This window comes from Nelusetta ayraudi, unplaced genomic scaffold, assembly GCF_046127955.1.
Source record: "Nelusetta ayraudi isolate G7.1 ecotype Tasmania unplaced genomic scaffold, CSIRO-AGI_Nayr_v1 ptg000031l, whole genome shotgun sequence".
Classification (NCBI taxonomy): domain Eukaryota; kingdom Metazoa; phylum Chordata; class Actinopteri; order Tetraodontiformes; family Monacanthidae; genus Nelusetta; species Nelusetta ayraudi.
In genome coordinates, this window is record NW_027466081.1 from 2088661 (window position 1) to 2107925 (window position 19265).

At 43.2% G+C, this 19265-nt stretch overlaps 1 long non-coding RNA gene across 1 annotated transcript; it reads left to right on the forward strand.

Moving 5' to 3' along the window:
- Positions 1-5536: 5536 nt before the first annotated feature.
- LOC142891287 (uncharacterized) lies at positions 5537-18659 on the forward strand. Its single transcript, XR_012927252.1, has 3 exons — positions 5537-5621; positions 18121-18255; positions 18440-18659. It is a non-coding gene; the product is annotated as an uncharacterized LOC142891287 (long non-coding RNA).
- Positions 18660-19265: the final 606 nt, after the last annotated feature.

The following is a 19265-nucleotide window of genomic DNA, read 5'->3' on the forward strand; positions in this document are numbered from 1 at the left end:
CCGACATGTCTGATTCGTCTTTGCCGCGCTGATTGTGTTCACCTGTTCCCCAGTACCTTGTGTGTATGTAGTCTGTGGCTGTGTGTCAATTCAGGGTCTGCATCCTTCGGAGTATGCCTTTGAAAGGAAGTTGCATCATAGCACTGCGAGGATGCTTTGGGTGCTGCTGCAAAGCATCCTGGGATCCTGGGAAGTCAGCTGATATTCGCGGCATGTACTGGCAAAGACACTTTGTATAAATTTAAGTATTGAAATTTCACGTAAAAGGGTTAAAATCGGAGGGTTTTTAACGTAGGGTTTTTACTTATTTGAACATCCAACGCCAATGACGAACCAATGGTTAGCTCGATCCAATGAAAACGTCACTTCCGGGGTTGGCCGTCAGGAAGGAACGGCGGTGACGCAACAAGGAAATACGCCGAAGGCCAGACCGTCCCTTGTGGTTACCGGTGGTTTGGATTCGTCCTTCTCGGCCGGGTCCTTGTAAAACGCTTCCTTCAGACGGAGGACGCTTCGTTCGAAGGATGCAGACCCTGAATTGAGACACAACCAGTGTCTCCCTTTATCCTGTGCGAGTTTGTCTTGTTGCTATGACAGAGAGCCAGTGTCTTCAAAGTCATGTCACGGAAATCCAGGTCTTGAATATTTGCCTTGTCTTGAGTTTCTGATTTTGGCATTCTGAATTGTCTTGGAGTGATTTTCTGTTCATCACCTTTCAATCACAATTTTTCTCTTTACTTCTTCCTCGGAGCAATTTTTTTGTTTGTACTTTCATCAAATAATGGGCTTTGCGTGTTTTTTTTTTGTCTGCAAATAAACAGTCTTTTATTTGAAACTTTTTGAGGTTATTGAGTTGTGCATCTGGGCTCAGTCCATGTCCCTGTCCAATCCTGACACTTTGTAAGGTCATGTAAACACAATCAGCTCTGTTACATCTCAAGTGTGGAACATGCAGGCACCTCAGGCCAGGAGGAAGCAGCGATTATCTTGAACATCTAGTAGCTATTTATACTTAAGGCTGTATTCCAAATTGCGTACGTGCACACTGACAGTTTTTCTTTTTTTTGTTTGACCACCTTTTTAAAAAAAAAAAAGTCAATGGCAAATTGCAGAAAAAAAAGAAAACGCACCTGGTGCACTCAAAATATTCTGCGTTCAGAACAATTTCCAACAAGAGTTTTTCTCATCTGCACAAGTCCTTTTGTTAGTTTTTCCCTTTCTTATTGTTGTCTTCCATCAATACCTGAAAAATGATCCTGCGTGCTGACGCCTGCATTTCCTCCCGCATGCTAATCACAACTGTGGACAGATGCTCTATTTTTAGTCATGGAGTTTTGCCTTCAAAGGAGGAGAGCTACCAACACTGACGGTAAATTTTGCCCAACAAAAAAAGAAAAAGAAAAGAAGGAGCCGCACAGTTGAATATTAGCAATGCATAAAATTAGTTGCTGCAGGTGAAGCTTGCTAATTTATTTAGATGCCGTGCCATTTGGGACGCAGAAGTAAACTTGGGGGGATAAAAAATCGGCAACAGCTACAGGATTTCAGGGCAACAACAATAACAAGAGTGGCTGCGGGGAGGCATGAGAAGCGTTGAAGTGAAGAAATCACTTTAACTGTCAGAGAGGAGCCAGGACGCTCCAACGCGATCTGAAAAAGCAGAAATAGCGTGTAAAAGGTGTTAAACCCCCCCCCAAAAAAAAAACCAAACTCAACATCCTTGAAACGTGTATTGCAGCAGAAGACTGCAGAACTCAACCATCGTGTTTTTCATGTTCTTTACATGCTTTAGCGCTGTCGCCTTACATCAAGAAGGGTTGTGGGTTTGATCCCCGGGCATGTGAGGTTTCGGCTTGTTAATCTCGTGTGTGCGTGGGTTCTACTCCGGGTCCTCCGGATTCCCCCCCGCCGTCCAAAAAAACATTCATGTGAGGCGAATTGGAAACCTTAAATTGGCTGAAGGGTTGTTTGTCTTTCAACGTGGCCCTTATGCACGGTGCAAACCCCGCTTTGAGCCAATAACTGCTGGGATTGGCTGCAGGAGACCCCTGGGTGCAGGAGAGGCAAGCGTAGAAAATGGAGTAGTCGATGGATTGATGCTCGGCTTTATGGGAGGGTAACCTTTGACAACCAATCATTGCTGAGTGCTTCCCATTCAACAACAAGCCTCATGACTGTCAACAGTCTGCACAGTGACCATCGCCCGTCAATTGCTCTTTAATGTTTGTTTGACTTGTCTGTACAGCTTCATTTACACCAGAACCTCCTGTCTGTACAAATGCCTTGTATTTCTGTTTAAAGGTCCAGTGTGTAAAATTTAGCTTGCTTTACGATTTTTATAATGGTAAAAGCGTAACATACTGCCCATAAATACATTAATGAAAGTGTATAGTCACAGTACAATGAAAGTAATTAGGTTTTCCAACCCTTAGAACGGTTCTACATACACACACACATCGAGCAGTGAGAGGTTGCTAACAGTTAGCCATCATTTTTAAAGGGAAGCCCACCAGTCTGTGCCCTAAATACGAACCTCATACCTTAAACAGAGAGCGTCCTTAAGAACTTTACAAACTGGATCTATCAGAGAGGAGTATTGAAATGTTTCATACAAAACTTATTCTATTTATCACCCTCACTTTTCACTTTTCTTTTACTTTCTTTAACTTTTTTTTTTTGTTTTTTGTTGGAGTCAGCCATCTCGTCACCAGCGTCTGCCACCCCCAAGCGGAATATCTTCACATGTTCGTGAAACCGCGACAGCTCAGCGCTTAGCTCTTGCGTGAGGCAGAGACGAAGGGTGTCAGGCAGGGGGCTAATCAATTTGCAGCGGAAGGTCTTTGTCGCTGGGGTTGGGGTGGGGGGATTATTTGCTGGATGATGTACAGGCTTTTCACTCTGCTAAATGGGCCAACACGCTGTAATGGAATTGGATAAACATAAAATGTGACGACGCTCGCATGAAGTGTTGAGCGGCTCGAACGACGGATGACTTGAAGTCCTCATCATCAGTCCAGCGCTGCATGAATGCTCCTCAGAGAGTGATCATATTTCTTCATCTACCAGAATTTGCTCAGTGCGGTTAATAATTAAACAAGCATAATAAAAACCCGCCTTCGGCCAGAGGCACCAGCCCGCAACCCGTCCGTAACAGTATTTTAACCTTCTACGGACTCACTCTGGCTCACTTTGGATAGAAGCGATCATTACAGTTAATTGCTGTTTTTGACTTTGGAGTATTTTCACGGACATAAAAGTGAAGTTAGGGATGAAAGTGGAGAGTCTAAACGCTGCGATAACAAGCCAGCGGAAGCCCGAGGAGGGTGGGTGATGAAGATAAGAGTCGGAGGAGGAGCAGTGTAGGTCTTTTAGAGGGTGAAGTGGACACTCTAAATAAACAAGTGCAACACTCTGAGACTATAGACATGCAAGTTAATAGTCACTGTGCTGAAGAATGATCTCCTGAAGGATGCATCTTACTTAACGTGGTGCTACAGGGCCAGAGCTATTACTATTGTGGTTCCAATATTGTCCACGTGAAGCCACAACTTGACTTTTAAGTGTCAAGTCACCGTTAACTTGAACAAGTGGAGTGCTGCATACCGCAATTCAAATTTCTCACACATATTCCATATGTGACGACGTGCAGTATGGTTCCTGGCACTTTGTCTGGGGTAAATTGTTGACATGATGTAGAGCCGACATATGAGTCGGCAGTATGTGACTTGGTGATGTATTGCCTGGGTGCTGTCGGAGCCGATTGGCTAACGCTTTTGCCGCATCGCAAATGCAGTGAAAATAATTTAACTTGAAGCAAATGAAGAGAACATTGTTGTGCGTGTGTCTGTAAACTTTACAGACACCACCAATGTTGTGCTAGTTACTGAAAATTAGTAATTGCCATTTCAGGTTACTTAATTTAAGAAGTAACTCTTTTGTGAATACTTACACCAAAGGCAAACGCTATGAAAAAGTTACTTAAAAATCTCCAATTAAAGCCCTTATTCCCTTCATTTCAATACTGTTACTTTATGGAGAAAAATGCAAATTGTTGATCAACTTGACAGTTTCTATTTATTTGCACTAATGCCACTGGACTCTGCTCAGGAGTGTCATCTATACAAACAAAAAGCTATTTTTTTTAATTCAAAATTATTTAAGTCAGGTCAGAATAAAAGTGAAAATATAATAATAAAGGCCTTTGTCGGCTTTAGGCCACCATATATCCTGTCAGAACACACTTGTTGAGAATGTGTGGTGCTTATTAACTTAGCATTAGAAACCTTTCTTGGCATACAGTTCAGTCTTTAAAAACATGACAGTTGAAAATCTTGGCAGCTTGTTCGCTGAGATTTCAAAACTCAATTGAGGGCCCTGCTTCTTGCCAGTCTACCGGCTACAACTGTCAAACAACAAGCTACTGTACTGCACTGTATATTATTTTTACATTGTCCCAACACTGGCACTTTTAGCTGGTCAGCTCAACTTGGCGTCTTTACTTCAGTTCTATTTCTTTTGCCAGCTCTAAGTGAAATAACGGTTCTATTGACATGTGCGGTTACTTCCTTTTCTCTCATCGAAGGGCTTATTGAGTGCTGTATTTATTCATTTGGACTGTTGTCTCGAAGCCAAACAGCCACTCAGGGTCTGACATCGTTGGCGCCCAACCAACACATCATAGGTTTTGCTTACTGAACCTCAAACAACAACTCATTACAAATGCACTTAGCCAATGAAGAATCCACAAAGGGCAGCTTTAATAAATGAAGTCACCCTCCAATCCAAATAATCCCGATGCAAATTGCACGCTGCAGTTTTGGGGATTCTCATGCTTACTTGATTATTCTAGAATTGAATAATTGCTGTACGCGTTTTTTTTTTAACCTTGCCCAAACTGCTGGCTTAATTCACATATCTTTAAAAGAGCCTGTATTGTATATCAAGAGAACAGAGGATCTTTTAAAGAAAAAAGGTTGGTTAGCTCAGATTTCCCCACTGTCGGTTGAGCTAGTTGGTGAATTTAAGGATTACTATTGGTTGCTAGCCTGTGTAGCCATTTAAGAGGAGAGAAAACCCATTTTTCTACTTCAGATATGATCAAACTGACCACACTGTAGCATCCACACTGACATTGCCATTGTTTACAAAGTTCATGGGAATCCTGACCCTAGGTCCATCTCTTTCTTGTCTTAGGACCCTGAATGTTCCCTTTATAGAAACCAGACAGTTGCTGCTGTCTTGCAAATGTGAATACTTTTTTTGTTTGTTTGTTTTGAGTGGTTTCAGATGTCTGTAATCTATATATGGCTATGCTGCAGTCTTTCCCTGCAGGACCTTCCACTGCTCTGCCTCCTAGGCACACGCCATACCTGCCCTCACTCAGCTAATCAGCACACCTGCCCTCACTCAGCTAATCAGCACACCTGCCCTCACTCAGCTAATCAGCACACCTGCCCTCACTCAGCCAATCAGCACACGGGCAGCCCATCCCCTTGCAATCAGCCTCACCAGCTCCACACTTACTCCTCTTTGCTGTGTGAAACTGTCCTGCACTGTTCCGCCTGCGGTCCTGGTTCTGATCCCGCCTGTCGTTGACTCCCCTGCTTCATCTGCCTCCTCTGGTAAATCATCTCAGTCTTCTAACACTGACCATGAGTTGCTTGACTCTGTTAGTGCCGCAGATAAGTGAAAACGTTCACTGCGGTACAGAAGCATGAAATGCAGATGCACCCCCCGGGCCCCCAAACAGTGGCCCTTGGAGAGTATCCGTGCCAAATTTCATGCTTCTATGCCAATTTGAATGATTCTCTTGAAATATGCATTTATCTGCTGCACTATCTGTGTTGTTTGTCTCTTGGGCTCTTAACTTTAGGAGACCAAGTCTCCTGTCATTGTTTTGTGAACTATTTGCCTGCCAGAGAGATACCAGTTAACGTCTCACTCTGCTCTGTGCCTGTCAAAACTGCATTCGGTCTCATACAACACCTGTCTAAACCTTCTACTAGGATTTTATCTGGTCAGTGAGGCAAGTAAACAAGCTTCAGAACCATTATCATTTCTGTTATGATTAAAATAATAACTTTAGACTGGAAAAATCCTATGATAACAATAAGAATGATGATGGATAGTACATACTGTGTGAAATGCAAAAGCAGCAAAACTCTCTTTAGAACAGCTCGGTGAATTCTCAAACTCTGCAGGCAGCACATGCATGCTTCACATGAATAACATGGCACTTGAAATGAAGCAGTGCTTTGTTAAACCAGGAGCAGCATCCAACATTATTGAGTAATTGTGCCGAGGCCTACGGACAGGGGAAGTAGTACCCAGAAATTAATCTTGGCGAATAAAAATTCATTAAATCAAATAGAGGAAGGTACGAATGAGAACCGTTGGCTCGCTAGCTTCATTAAAATAATTGATAGCAGGGAGCCAAAACTGACGCGTTGCACCCTGACAGCTCGGCAGGTCATTAGAATGAGAATTTGGGACGCGTCTCTGTGCTATAATAATTGTTATCGTAATGAGAGGGAAATAACTGACTTAAATGTCCAACCACATATTCCCAGCAGGGTTTCCTTTTCATCCTCCGCTATCGCTGTGCTCATAATGCAGGATGTCCTCAACTACGGGCATCAAATATCCTTTGGCGTGTTTTATATGTAAAAAAAAAATGTCTCTGTGGTTCGACTCACAAATTCATCAAAAATGTGCTACGAACAGGCGTATTCCCCACGCAGGCTTAGTTTCCCTTTCTCCACATTTGTTCTATAATTACAAAAAGTCTTAAACTGCCCCGTGCATTAATCATTTCCCATTGGCCGTGCGCCTGCGTTGTCACAGCCGAGTGCCTCCTTGTCCCAAATGCCGCGGAGAACTGGCAGGAAAAGTGGGAACGCGACCCCATTTCCTGCTGCAGGGAGCGTTCAAGGTCAAACCCCGTCACTCACCCTCTGCTCAGAACGAGTGGCTGGCTGCTGATGCTCCGTAACGAGCATAATTGCATTAATGCGAGACTTTCTGAGGAATTAATACGAGTTTGTCCGATGGGAGGGCTGGATATGAAGCTCTGCAGAGGCGAAGCCCCACCACCACCACCTACTCTTGGAGGTGGTTGCACGGTCCCTCCACCGCTCTCCCCTCCCACTCTTGGCCCCAACCACTGCTGCTCCTCTGGCTCTGCAGGGACCTCCGTCTCCTTCATAATTAATGGGAACCACATGAAAAGGTGAAGCGAGATGCCCCCTGGAGAGCGCGCCGGAGAGAGAGAGGGAGAGAAAAAAAAAAGAGGCCTGCCTAGCTGCGTGCTGAAACGGAACAGTGATGTGAGAAAGGTATCTGAGAAAGGGGAAGATTTAGATCTTGGCGCTTCGGCTGGATCGACCACCACTTTTAGAGAAGCAGAGGAGTCAATCTGGGAGGCGAGAAGGTCAAAGGGCCTGATTCACCGTGAATCGAAGAGCTAGCCCGCGAAGGCAGAGAAAGCATTTAAGTGGTGAAATTGGTGGAGGGGAGGAGATGAATGGAAATGCTCTCAACTGTGCATGACCTGGACCATATGACTGACAAGGTGGAGAACGCAGCCTTTAGTTCTAATCCTCAAAGTTCTCTCATCGAAATCACTTCAGCAACTTCTGCAAACCAGCATATTGTTTTCACAATTGTTTGGATTTTGAAATCTCACAATCAAAAGGACTAAAGGCTGGGACACCTTGCGCTAAGTAGCTAACATTCTGATGAATTTCTTAAGAGGACCTCTACATTTGGGAAAAGGTACTGCAGGATCTAATGAGACTGAAGATGGAGAGGCGGTACCTGTTCTATCGTTTGACAAAACTGTTAGTGAAAAATTGCCAACTAACTCAAAAATGATTTTGTGTCTCTTATCGGTCCCAGACCGAGCAGTACTAGTCCAGGTCCCAGTGGCAGATTTCTGTTTATTTTTAGGTGTCGTTTTACATATAGAAATCTACCCTCCTTTTTGCCCAAGTTGTAGCAAGAATATTGTCACTTCTTGACGCCGCTCCCAGCTCTGAAAATTTGATTCCAGAGACATTTTGAATGCAACGTAACGCCAAGGCAATCCAGACGAGCAAACTCTCCTGCAGAACGGCCAACATAAATGCATTACGTCTTCAGCAGAGTTGCGAAAGTCCAATAATGGAATTGCGACAAGGAGCGCTAACAATTGTGAGGAAACTCGGCAAACCGCACCTTGTCTAATTTGCTGCAGAGTGCAGCTCCTCTCATCCCTTTGCTGCCAGTGAGTTGGTAAACACCGGCTGACGTGGTCGCCGCTGATGAAAGGAGTGAGCACATTTGTGCACGCCGGTTAGTCGGGAGGGGGATATATCCAGCGACTACAGAGGGCTGTCAAACAGGCCTGCAGGAGCATTTTGCGTCACTCGGTGCAAATTGCATGCACTCGTCCCGGAGAGTGAAAGGCAGTGACCTTAAAAAGACCAGGACATGACAGCTGCAGAACAAACTCGGAGACAGAAGGAGATGAAAGAGAAGGAAGTGAAGGAGGGAGACGCTCCTTAAAGGTCCAGTCCATAAAATTTGGCTTGATTTATGATTTATTTATTTTTAATTGGTAAAAGCTTAACATACTGCCCATAAATACATTAATAAAAGTGTGTAATCGCATTACAATAAAAGTAATTTGGTTTTCATACCCTTAGAACGGTTCTCATATGTAAGAAAATACACAGATCGAGGGTTTTGCTCCCAGTTCGTCTTCTTCAAAAACTCCAAATATTACAAACTCAACCTTTAAGGAAGCCAGCTTGACCGTACGTTTCGTATTTAGAACACCGTCAGGTGGGCTTCCTTAAAAAATGGTTGCACAAGATGGCAGCGAACTAGGAGCAAGACCCTTGCTATATGTATATTCTCAAATATATGAGAAGTTTTCTCGGGGTAGGAAAACCATTACTTTTATTGCACTGTGATTATACACTTTTATTGATGTATTTATGGGGACAATGTAAAGCTTTTACCAACATAAAAATCATAAATCAAGCCAAATTTACACTCTGGACCTTTAAGTGGGGGAACGAGTCGATGCATCACTCTGGCCAGCAACATCAGGAAGGGTGAGCTTTCACTAATGGGATGCTGGTCTCTGACCGGGGACGGTGTGAACTTCCTCCTCCGCAGGACTCTCGGCGGCATCAGCAGGGAGTGATCCCATCACGCGGATCAAAGAAGAATCGATCACCATCGTCCCACGCGTAGCATCAACACGCGGTGGCAGAGTTGCCGGCGGAGCGGCATGCAGATGTGGCTGAGACAGATTAAAAGGAATTTCTGAGTGGACAAAGTCAAAGCGGCGCTTCGCTCGGGCGGAACCTTGCGCTCATCACCCAAGGAAGGCGGTGCCTTCAGAATGCAAATTTAGAATTCTTTTTAAAGATCTAAAATTAGCAAGTATGAAGCCAGCAGGAGGACGACGACAAAATCCACAATGTTTTGTGTGAAAATGAAATGTATTGTGTTTTAGGAGAAGCAGGGACAGCTAGTGGCCAGGAGGGACCAAATTGAGGTTTTCAAGAAGAAAAAAAACATTGTTATGTAACATCAGCCGCTTTATCCCCCAGTCACAGATTATATGAGCCCAGAGGGATTAGTACACTTGGCACCATTGTGGGCATGAGCAGCACGGCCGGGAATGCATACACGCAAGCATATTGTTGGGGCGGAAGGCATTGTCTCTTTGCACATCCACAAAAGACAGCTGATCTGTTTTTAACAGATTGGATTTGAACGGTGTTGCAAAGGAGGCACATTCACTTTTCCTGGATAGAGCGAGGAAAATCCAGGACAAAGCAAACACCGACTTCCAGGAATCAGACATCCATGTAAAAGTGTTAAAAAAAAAAGAAAAAAAAAGTGAGATGCATCAGCAGCAATTAAAACACTTTAGTGTCTATTAGTACAACGCTGGAAAGACATCGGGAAGATTTCTTTCATGCTGACACGTGCGCCGTCTTGCATTCCTGAGCGCTGCGCTCGCCAAATGTCAAGTCGTGCACGAGTTTCAAAGTGCAACATAAAATTGATTGGGAGCCGTCTAACCACCAGGTTTGCGTGCAAAGCAGCGGAAGCTCCGTTGACCTCTTCAAATGAATCCATCAATCGATTCCAAAATAAATCCAGTCCAGTTTCAGGGACACGAGTCTTCTTCTAATCCCATCTGACCTCAAGATCAACGAAAGAGGTTTAAGGGTTAATTTAAGATGACTGGTGCTCTTCCATTATGACTTGAAAAGTGGGACAATCTGATTCCTTGTAGCTGCATTATGCAAAATGTCACCTTGAAATTGACCACATTCCAGTTCTAGATTTGATTTGATTTGATTTATTTTGATCAGCAACAAAAATACAACTTTCAGAACAAACAACGAAAACAAAGAAATCATGTGGCAGATCACAAAGAGAAAAATGGTACAGTGCCATACATACACTTTCCATGAACCCTTAGTTAGACGCAACCTTTCTAGTAATTCCCAGAGGCATATTATTACAGACAAAAATAATGCTGACTGTTATCTTAATCAATCTCCTCATCTGGTTACATGAGGGGATTGATTCTTGGTTCCATGCAGTGACTTGCTGAAGTTGTGTTTTTACATTGTGTCATGGACTGCTTGACCAACGACAAGTTCCTCATTAGTCAGGTCTTAAAGTCCAAGAGGAAACAAACGCTCTTACAATTTTAACAATATTCTATTCTATTCAACAAAAAAACCCAAGAACTTACTTTGGCAAGGAGCTGTGTGGAAACCACTGTATGTCACTCGGTGGTGCCTGATTGAGCCTAAAACTAAATCTGCACAATTAGTCTTCATGTCACTCATCTTGCGTATCTGGCTTGGTTTTCACCATCTTTTCCTCCCCACGGATAAATCATTTCTTGTTAAAGGGGGAAATTCTCCCCTTAGCCGGGTTTCTGAGAAACTGCTCATGAATGCCGCTAAGCTGCTTAAAAGGTTCTGTGTGTCCCCGTCGTGGCTCCGCAGGCGTAAAGGGCAGCGTTCCAGCTCATCCTTGTTCATCCTTGTTTATCGCAGCGCCGCCGCGCTGACCTGTGCTCCCCGCTGACATTTGCGCTGCTCGACCGTCGGACAGTGACACATCTGCCCGTCGCCGCTCGACCTTTCGTGCATCTAAAAAGGCCACGTGTCTCCTCCCCTTCCAAAAAACGAGCCCCTGCGAGTGCTCAGCGGGGCTTTTTACTTATTGATGTGGAGGGGGGGAGGGGAGGAGGGATAGAAATCCTGCAGCTGCTGCAGGAAAGTTTTCCGCCGACAGGACATCGCCGATGCCGACATCATCGGACGGTTTAGCTAGCGCAACGCTGTCCGTCATGCACTTCCACTCTCTGAGCAGGAAAAGTCTTCCCGCCATGTTTCAAGCTAATTATCAACAACCCCCACCTCCCCCGCAGCAGCAGTTGAGACTCAGCGCGGTGCTGCTGTGATTGAGCACGACCCCAGTCGCGAAACTCTGAAGGAATTTCTTTTTCGTGTGACAACAAGTAATGAAGGCTCAGCAACGTAAATGCCAGCAGCCAGACCTTCTCATCTGAGCAGGACAACAGCAGAAATTAATGTTGACCTCGGAAGATGGAGCTGCGGTCGCTGGGGTTTGATGAGTTTTTTGTTTTTTTTGTTTTTTTTTTCTCTCAAACTGTAATGAAAAATGTTAGCGGCACTCCTCACACTTAAAGAACCGACATAAGGACTTGGTTGACCTGAAATACAAAATACATTATTGATAAAGTCATCAGTAGTTCTAATTGGACACGTCAAATGGCGCATTTCCCAAATTTGTTGGATTTAAAAGGAAATTAGGACAGCGACTCCATTCAAAACTCAAGAGTAGAGAAAATCCTTATTTTACATTGGAAATATCGTCCAGTTCTTATTGAACTGCAGCATCCACACTGACCTTCAGCGGCAGCTAGGTTAATGTTGTGCAGCTACTTCTTGTGTCTGGTTTTTAAGTGGCTTCCTGCTTTCAATCACAACTCGGAACCAAGAAAGCCGGATCCTCGGTAATAATTACTTTACATAGGAGCTAGTAAAGATCGATGAACAGGGTTTCCCAGTAATCACCCGCTTTGTTCATTGGAGAATCACGATAAGCCATGACGAAAATGATTAACAGTGTTGTTGTGAATTTATATACTTAAACACAGGATTGACAAAGTTAATACATTTCACGTTAATACAGATTAATCTGTCACCATCATCAATCTGATTGAAAGTTTTAGTGCAATCAACCCACTGACAAAAAATATCTCTGGCGACGCATTGCAGTGGACCCTGTACTTTGCGACTATTAATTTTTTGTTTTTGTTGTAGACAAAACACACTGCACACACACACACACACAGTCTGTGCAGAAAACTATTTGAATCCAGTTTCTTGTCAGGGTAAAACTCAAGTCAGAAAATTAAGTACTACCATAATTCTTTAATCACACTTGCTTTGCCTTTATACAGGAAAACTTTCTTTTGCTTCTTCCCCTCCATTTCAATTTGGCAGACTAGACTACGGCGCATAGCTGCCCCGTGGCTATCCCCGAAAAATGTCTGAAATGAACTATTACATGATAAGTCGTGTTTACTCGGCTGAATAATTCAGCAGACTTTCTCCAGGGTCAAATTATCTTCACGTCTTCCACCACGAAGAAAAGAAAACTTTGGATTGTTAATATATTGTAAGTAAATTGGTTTAAATAAACAAACGCTAAGTGTTTATATATTGCCTTCTTTCCAAATTTTTTTTGCCCCCCCACAAATTAAACCGGATTAATCAGATTATTTTTTTAAGATATTTTTTAGATGCTGAAACATCATCTGACCATTTAAAAATGAATGAGCCTGGTGCTTTAGAAGAAGTTCGAAAAGTTAATGCAAAATTATTTTGTTTTGTTTCACAAAAAAAAAGTAAAAATAGAGAATTGCTGTTTTAACACTATAATACTTACATATATATTGCATAGGTCTTATAGCTCATGATGACATGCATTCTGGTATTTGGACTGTCCCTGAGGTCAATGTGCATGTCTTTAATAATGGAAAAAAAGAAGCTGTTAAGTGTTTCGCCTACCCCAGGTAAAGAAATACAATTTTCAATTTGTACGACATGATGGCTCAGGAATGTCTCTGAGGCCACGGTGGATGTGCACAGCCCATAAGCGTGAATGAAATCTCACCAAATCAATGCGAGCTCTCTCTTAACGAGAGCAGATAAGCTGCTCCTCTTCTCTGCAACCTTGTCTGTGTTTGTTGCGCAAGTATTGAATTTATTGATCGGAGGCAAATTCAACAGCCATGTATCATTTCCTACATGCGCATTTTCTGTTTTCTCCATCCTCTACCATTCCAACACTGTGTATTCATCCCACACCAGCTGAGGCAGCTCAGCTTCCGGTTGCGCCCCGCTGCTAAGAGTCTCCTCCGGGCCTACACACACACACACACACACACACACACACACACACACACACACACACACACACACACAATCTCCTCCCTCCCTGCAACCGCTGTGACTTTCAGGACGTCCCGAGAGCTTCACCTGAGAGGCTGCGTCTCCACCGCCTCCACCTGCCGTCACCATCCCCCACTCACCCACCTTCAAAAGGGATCTGATGGAAAACATGAAGTCGGTTGGGAAAATCAAAGCTTTCTGAAAGCTCAAATTATTTTGCCCACGTTGGAAAAATCATTATTTTTGGATTTCTTTTTTTGTATGTTGATGCTTTCTTATTTGTAGGCATTGCCAAGTCTTGCAAGTTAAACGGCAACCAGCACTTTTCATTGATCTTTCCTTTGATACTGTGCACCATTCGACATTAAAGGGAAGGCTTGGCGATGCTGGATTATCTAATCTCGCAGCCAGATGGTTTGTTAATTGCCTTGCTGACACAACACAGTGTGTCAAGGTCAAGGTTGCCCAACTCAAATGATATGAAAATGACCAGAGTTGCACCCCAAGGCTTGGTCCTTGGTCCAATATCATTTAATTATTCAGTCTTAAATATTAGAAATTTTGATTTCTTTAACTGCCTGACAGTCTTTTGCTGCTATTCCATTGTTCTCAATCAACCATTTGAATAGTTACAGCCTGTGTTTCTGCATTGCATTCTGCATCTGCACAGGATGTGTGCTTCAATGCAAAAAAGTTTTTGCTATTTTCAAACTCGTAGGTCAAGTCAACCTTTAAATATAGAGCACATTTCATGCACAAGATGAACTCATTGTGATTCACAAATACGATCAGTGTGAAAAACAAATTAAGAGCACTTATACAAAATAAGCAAAATCAAATGCATGTGGTTAGTTTGTAATTATAAATACATGACAGCCAGTTCTTTTAAATGTCAAGATCTGCAATTAAAAATAGTTTTGTTGTTGGAACAAAGCCTGCCACTCTAGTGAAGCACATTTATGCCAGTGCTGGATTATGATGACTTGCTTGATTAAAGGCATCTGTCCAGTGTTTGTTTATATTAGATACTGTCTCAAGGTTGGCAGGGCTATCTGGTTGGAACTCAACTCTGTAAGATGACCACTTTTATTCTTGGCTCCCTCTAACTGAAGCTGAAAAATCTGATTAAAGAAAAAAATACATAAAAATAATACCCCTTGATCACTGGCTTCAAACTGGCTCAGCATCTCATTTTTATTCAAATTGGAATTCTTTTTGGTTTGTTTAATTTATTGTGCTATGTTTTTACTTTTGCATTTGTTTCGTCCTGTGGTGTCTGAAGCTTTTAATGCTGCGGTAACGGGCCAGATTTCCCCTGCAAAAGAGATGCTTAATCTCAGCCAGCACTGCCGAGCTTAATAATGATGCCTCTCACATGGAGACAAAGCCCCCATCCCAAACCAGCTCATATCCCCTTGCTTTTACTGCTCCCTCTCTGTTCGTGCGGAGGAGCCGCCCCATTCAGGGCTGCTTTTTCAAACTTATCTGCATCTGTGCAGCCGTGGAGGGACGCGCAACGGTAAAACAGAAGGAAACGTTCTGTTCATTGCTAAAAGTTGTGTGTATGTATGTTCACGTTTTTAAAAACTGCAATATATCTGCTCTTGAAAGGTTGAATGGATTGAGAAAATGAGATCGCTTACCAGCAGTGTTGTTGGGTTTACTCCATAAAAGTAGTCCAACTCATGATTACTCCTTAAAAAGTAATCAAATTACTTATTTAACTACTTTGTTTCATAAGTAATCAATTACTTAATACTAATTACTTTAGTCAAAAAAGATAAACAGTTGAGAACGTCTTGTTCCCGTAATAACGTTACTTGATGAAGTAATTACGATGTAATTACCAGTTTTGCCACAGCAATCCCGTTGTATTACTCCGCTACTGAAAAAGTAGTTTAATGACAGTAGTGGATTACCTAGTAACAGATTACTCGCCAACACTGCTTACCAGTCTCCTCAAATTCAAGCATGTTATCTATCATTTACCAATCATAACAACTAAACCCCTATTTATTCTTGAAATGGTTTCTGGCTTTTGTTCAAGACTAAGACTTTTAATGGAGACTGTTGAAGGTGTCGGTCTATTTACACTCTTCACCGTTAGTTAGAAATGCCCCTTCTCAGCTTTGCTCGTAATTGATTTGAAGTGACACCGGTAGTGAAGTCACTTGTGGTAACATAATTCGCAAATCTGACTGGGTTTCTGCTGCTAAGAGCCCAGGATCCCAAACCAGCTGTCAAACATGATATTTTAGAGAAAAGTAAATAACCTGCGTCAGTTTGGCAGCCACGGTGTCTACTGCCATAGAGGGGAGGAGCTCATTGCACACATAACCTAGTTACCATGTGCTATGCTGCCAGAGCACAGACGCAGACAATTGGAACGCAGACGTCTCAGTTCTGCAATCTTGTGCGTTCATCAGTCTTACAAACCAATCGGCTAAGAAAAATAAAACCGAAAGCAGCTGCTGCATGCTGACCTTAATAGCCAAGAAATACAGGAATTGACTGTAAGCCTACCTGCTGCTTAAGAGCGAATGCTTCTTCCTGCTATGTCAATATTATTTCTACTGTCATTGACTGATTTAAGTGTTTTCTTTTGTAATTTTTGTGCCATTTATTCATTCATTCATTCATTCTTTCATTCAAGGTTGGTCCAAACATGTCTAACTTCTATCTGAAAGATCCCATAGCGCCCAGTTCCAAATGCCAGTTCTTACAGGCTCTTTCTTTGCTGGATACATGGAACAAATTTAAAAAAAGGTATTTAAAAAAAAAAAAAAAAAGCTTTTGAGAAATGCTTCCCCTACTTATTACATGTAATTAACATTTGAGGTTATATTAAGGGTGAAACACAGCTGCAGTGTAATATGGTCATCATGCCCTCAGTGCATACAGTACATACTGAACTGATGTTGATGTTGGACTTGGAGCACCATATGCGTTCATGCTAAATATGTTGCATCCCCAGGGAGTTTCACTGCACTTGTTTGTTTGTTTATTTATTTATTTTTTCTTATGCTGGCATTTTTGACTCATGTGATTCCAGCGCACGCTTAAGTACACTTGCGCTGAACTTCCATTCATCATTCAGCGGGATTCCCAGTGGGTTCTTGTCCATCTAATCGGCAAACGTCTACTTGACATTAGATCCCAAACAGTCGGGCTTTGAGGAATCTTAAAAGCCTTCTGCATCTGACACCAAGCACAGGTGATGCACTTTTACAACTGTAAAGGTTCCTACTTACTAACAGCATGTGAGCTGTTGAGACCATTTGCCACCGTCTCACAGTCACACCTCACCGCAATCCTCTGTTCGTTTGGACCATCTGTCAGCTTGAAAGGAATCCGTGTTGTCATGCCGAACGAAATTAGCTATAAATAAATGATATTCATTTGACAGTCGCTCCAACAAATTTTCATTTAATACATTTTCAAATGTTTGATGCTGCCGCCTGGCTGAATACCTGCTGGTTTGCTTTGAGAGTTGGACTCTTATTAACACTAATTAGCATTTAAAAGCTGTCTTTTTCTGTAGAAATCACTTTAGCAGCATTTTTTAAAAACGATAATCGGTGTCATCATTTACTTACTCTGCTCACTATTATTTTTAAAGTGAGAACTAAAACAAACGGGTCTGTGAATATACCCCTTGTGATGTCACAAAGGGACGACATCGTAAAACCAGGTGTTTTCCTCCTCCATCCTGGACTGCCTGTTTTTTGAAGACGTGTGGAAGGTCCAACAAAGCAGAGAAGTAAAACCTGTCACTTTAACAGGAGGCTGTAAACAGAGGGAATAAAAAAAATGTGCTAAATGTGCTGCTGAGAGCCGCAGTGCAGAATTCTTTCAGTGAGGCAGCCTCACTTGAATCTGGTTAAAAACAAAGGTTTTGAATGAGGTACAGAGACCTTAACGATTGCGGTAAATTATGCTTTTCAATGATCGTTGCAAACATCCCTGAACAGCTTTATAGTTCATCAATAGCTGTTAATGGGATGGGGCATTGCATTGATTTTTTTTTGAAGAGCAAGGAGCGGTGCGACTTTGATTTTAAACGGTTCCAACAGAAATTTGATTTGATGGCATTCCTGTTTGAATGTCATCTTTACCTTGATGTGATTTCTTAATAGATTAGTGGCAGATGGATTTTCCCCCTCTCCCTTGTTGGCCTAAATTATTCAAACAAAAGCTTTATGGCATTTGCCTCTTCCTTTTGCACACAGTCTCTGTGGCACTGGTCATTTTATGAGCTATGTTGGGCATGTCTTGTTTTAATTGTGTACCTATATGTTGTATGAATTGTGTTCCTTTCCTTTTCCACTCTTCATCCAAATCTGTGCTTTTACTTTCTTAAGTCTGCTGTAAACATCAACCTGCCAAAGGACTACAGATGGAAACTAGCCTATGGTTATAATCTGACATTTAAATGTGATGTTCATTAATATGTGCTGTCCCTTTTAACAAAATAAGTAAATAAATAAATACATAAATAAACAATGAAAAGTTCTCCATTTGTCCAGTGGAAATACATTGAGTACGAGTCGAGTGGAGCAGCCTCGTAAAACACATCTCCGTTGTCATTCGCTTATGTAATCTTTGCCTATTTCAGGATGAAACAAATGTGAAGTCCCGCGTCCGCAGCTGGAGCCCCTCCCTCCCCCCCCCCCACAGCGAAAGTGAAAGAGTCGGGACTTCTTGGGGAGCGTCTAGCTTTTTTCCGCGCAGGAGTTTCAGAGTGCGCGCGGTGAGTTGCCACATGCGGTCAAATCCAACCCTCCGCCTCCGCTACCGTCGTTTCACCCCCGCTGGATGAACGAGTATCCGGCTGGCACGCACAGCTGGCGCAACCGAAGCGGCCTTAATTAATTTCTTTCTTCTTCCTCCTCTTTTAACTCCCCCCTTTCACGCGCGACGGATCATTGGTTGAGACGCGGCGCGTGTCACGGGAGGAGGACCGACTACTCCTCGCGACGCGGCTCCAGTCGGACCCGGGGACTGCTCGCGGGAGGGAGGTGATCGCGCGCTCGGAGCCATCGATCGTGCCGGGACTGACTGGGCCCCCCGTTCCCTTGTCCCACGCGGAGCTCTCCAAGGTGCTGAAGGATGAACCAGAGCGCGGGAGCGGCGCAGCACAGCCGCCGGTACTCCTCCGACGACATCAAGGTAGGAAGAGACGGTGGTGCGCGTGGAGGCGCGGAGCTTCACCCCTTCCCGCCTCAACTTCTCGGAGTTGCAAGGGGGGGGAGAAACGTGCGGCTTTTTCATTTCATACCCACGAGTGTAGTCGCGAGAAGCTCTCGGAGCCCAAAGCGGAATCACGTGTAGGAAGTTTGGTTTCCGGTTTTTTCAGTCAAAGTGTGATTTCTCCCGATCGGCGGTGGCGGTTCTTCAGTGCGGAAAACGATGTTGGGATAAATGATTTATCGGCGAGGTAGGACAGGCCTGACTGCGGTCTATCTGCTGAGCATCTACTCCATTGAATGATTTATGGGACTTTGGATACTTCCAACGACCGCAGCAGGCCAAGTATTAAGATTTAATACAGTTGCGTGGCCATGGGGTTGTTGTTGGTCTAACCTCCAGTGGGCTCGTCCCTGTCTGTGATCGGGCGCTGTTGGCCTTTGAAAGGATTTATTCCCATCAAGACTTTTAACTTGTGTATGACAACTCCAGTTTTTTTTTTTTTACTTTTACATCATCCGTTTTATTTCACTCGAAATGTCCATTTTTCCATCAATAGATTCAATGAATGAT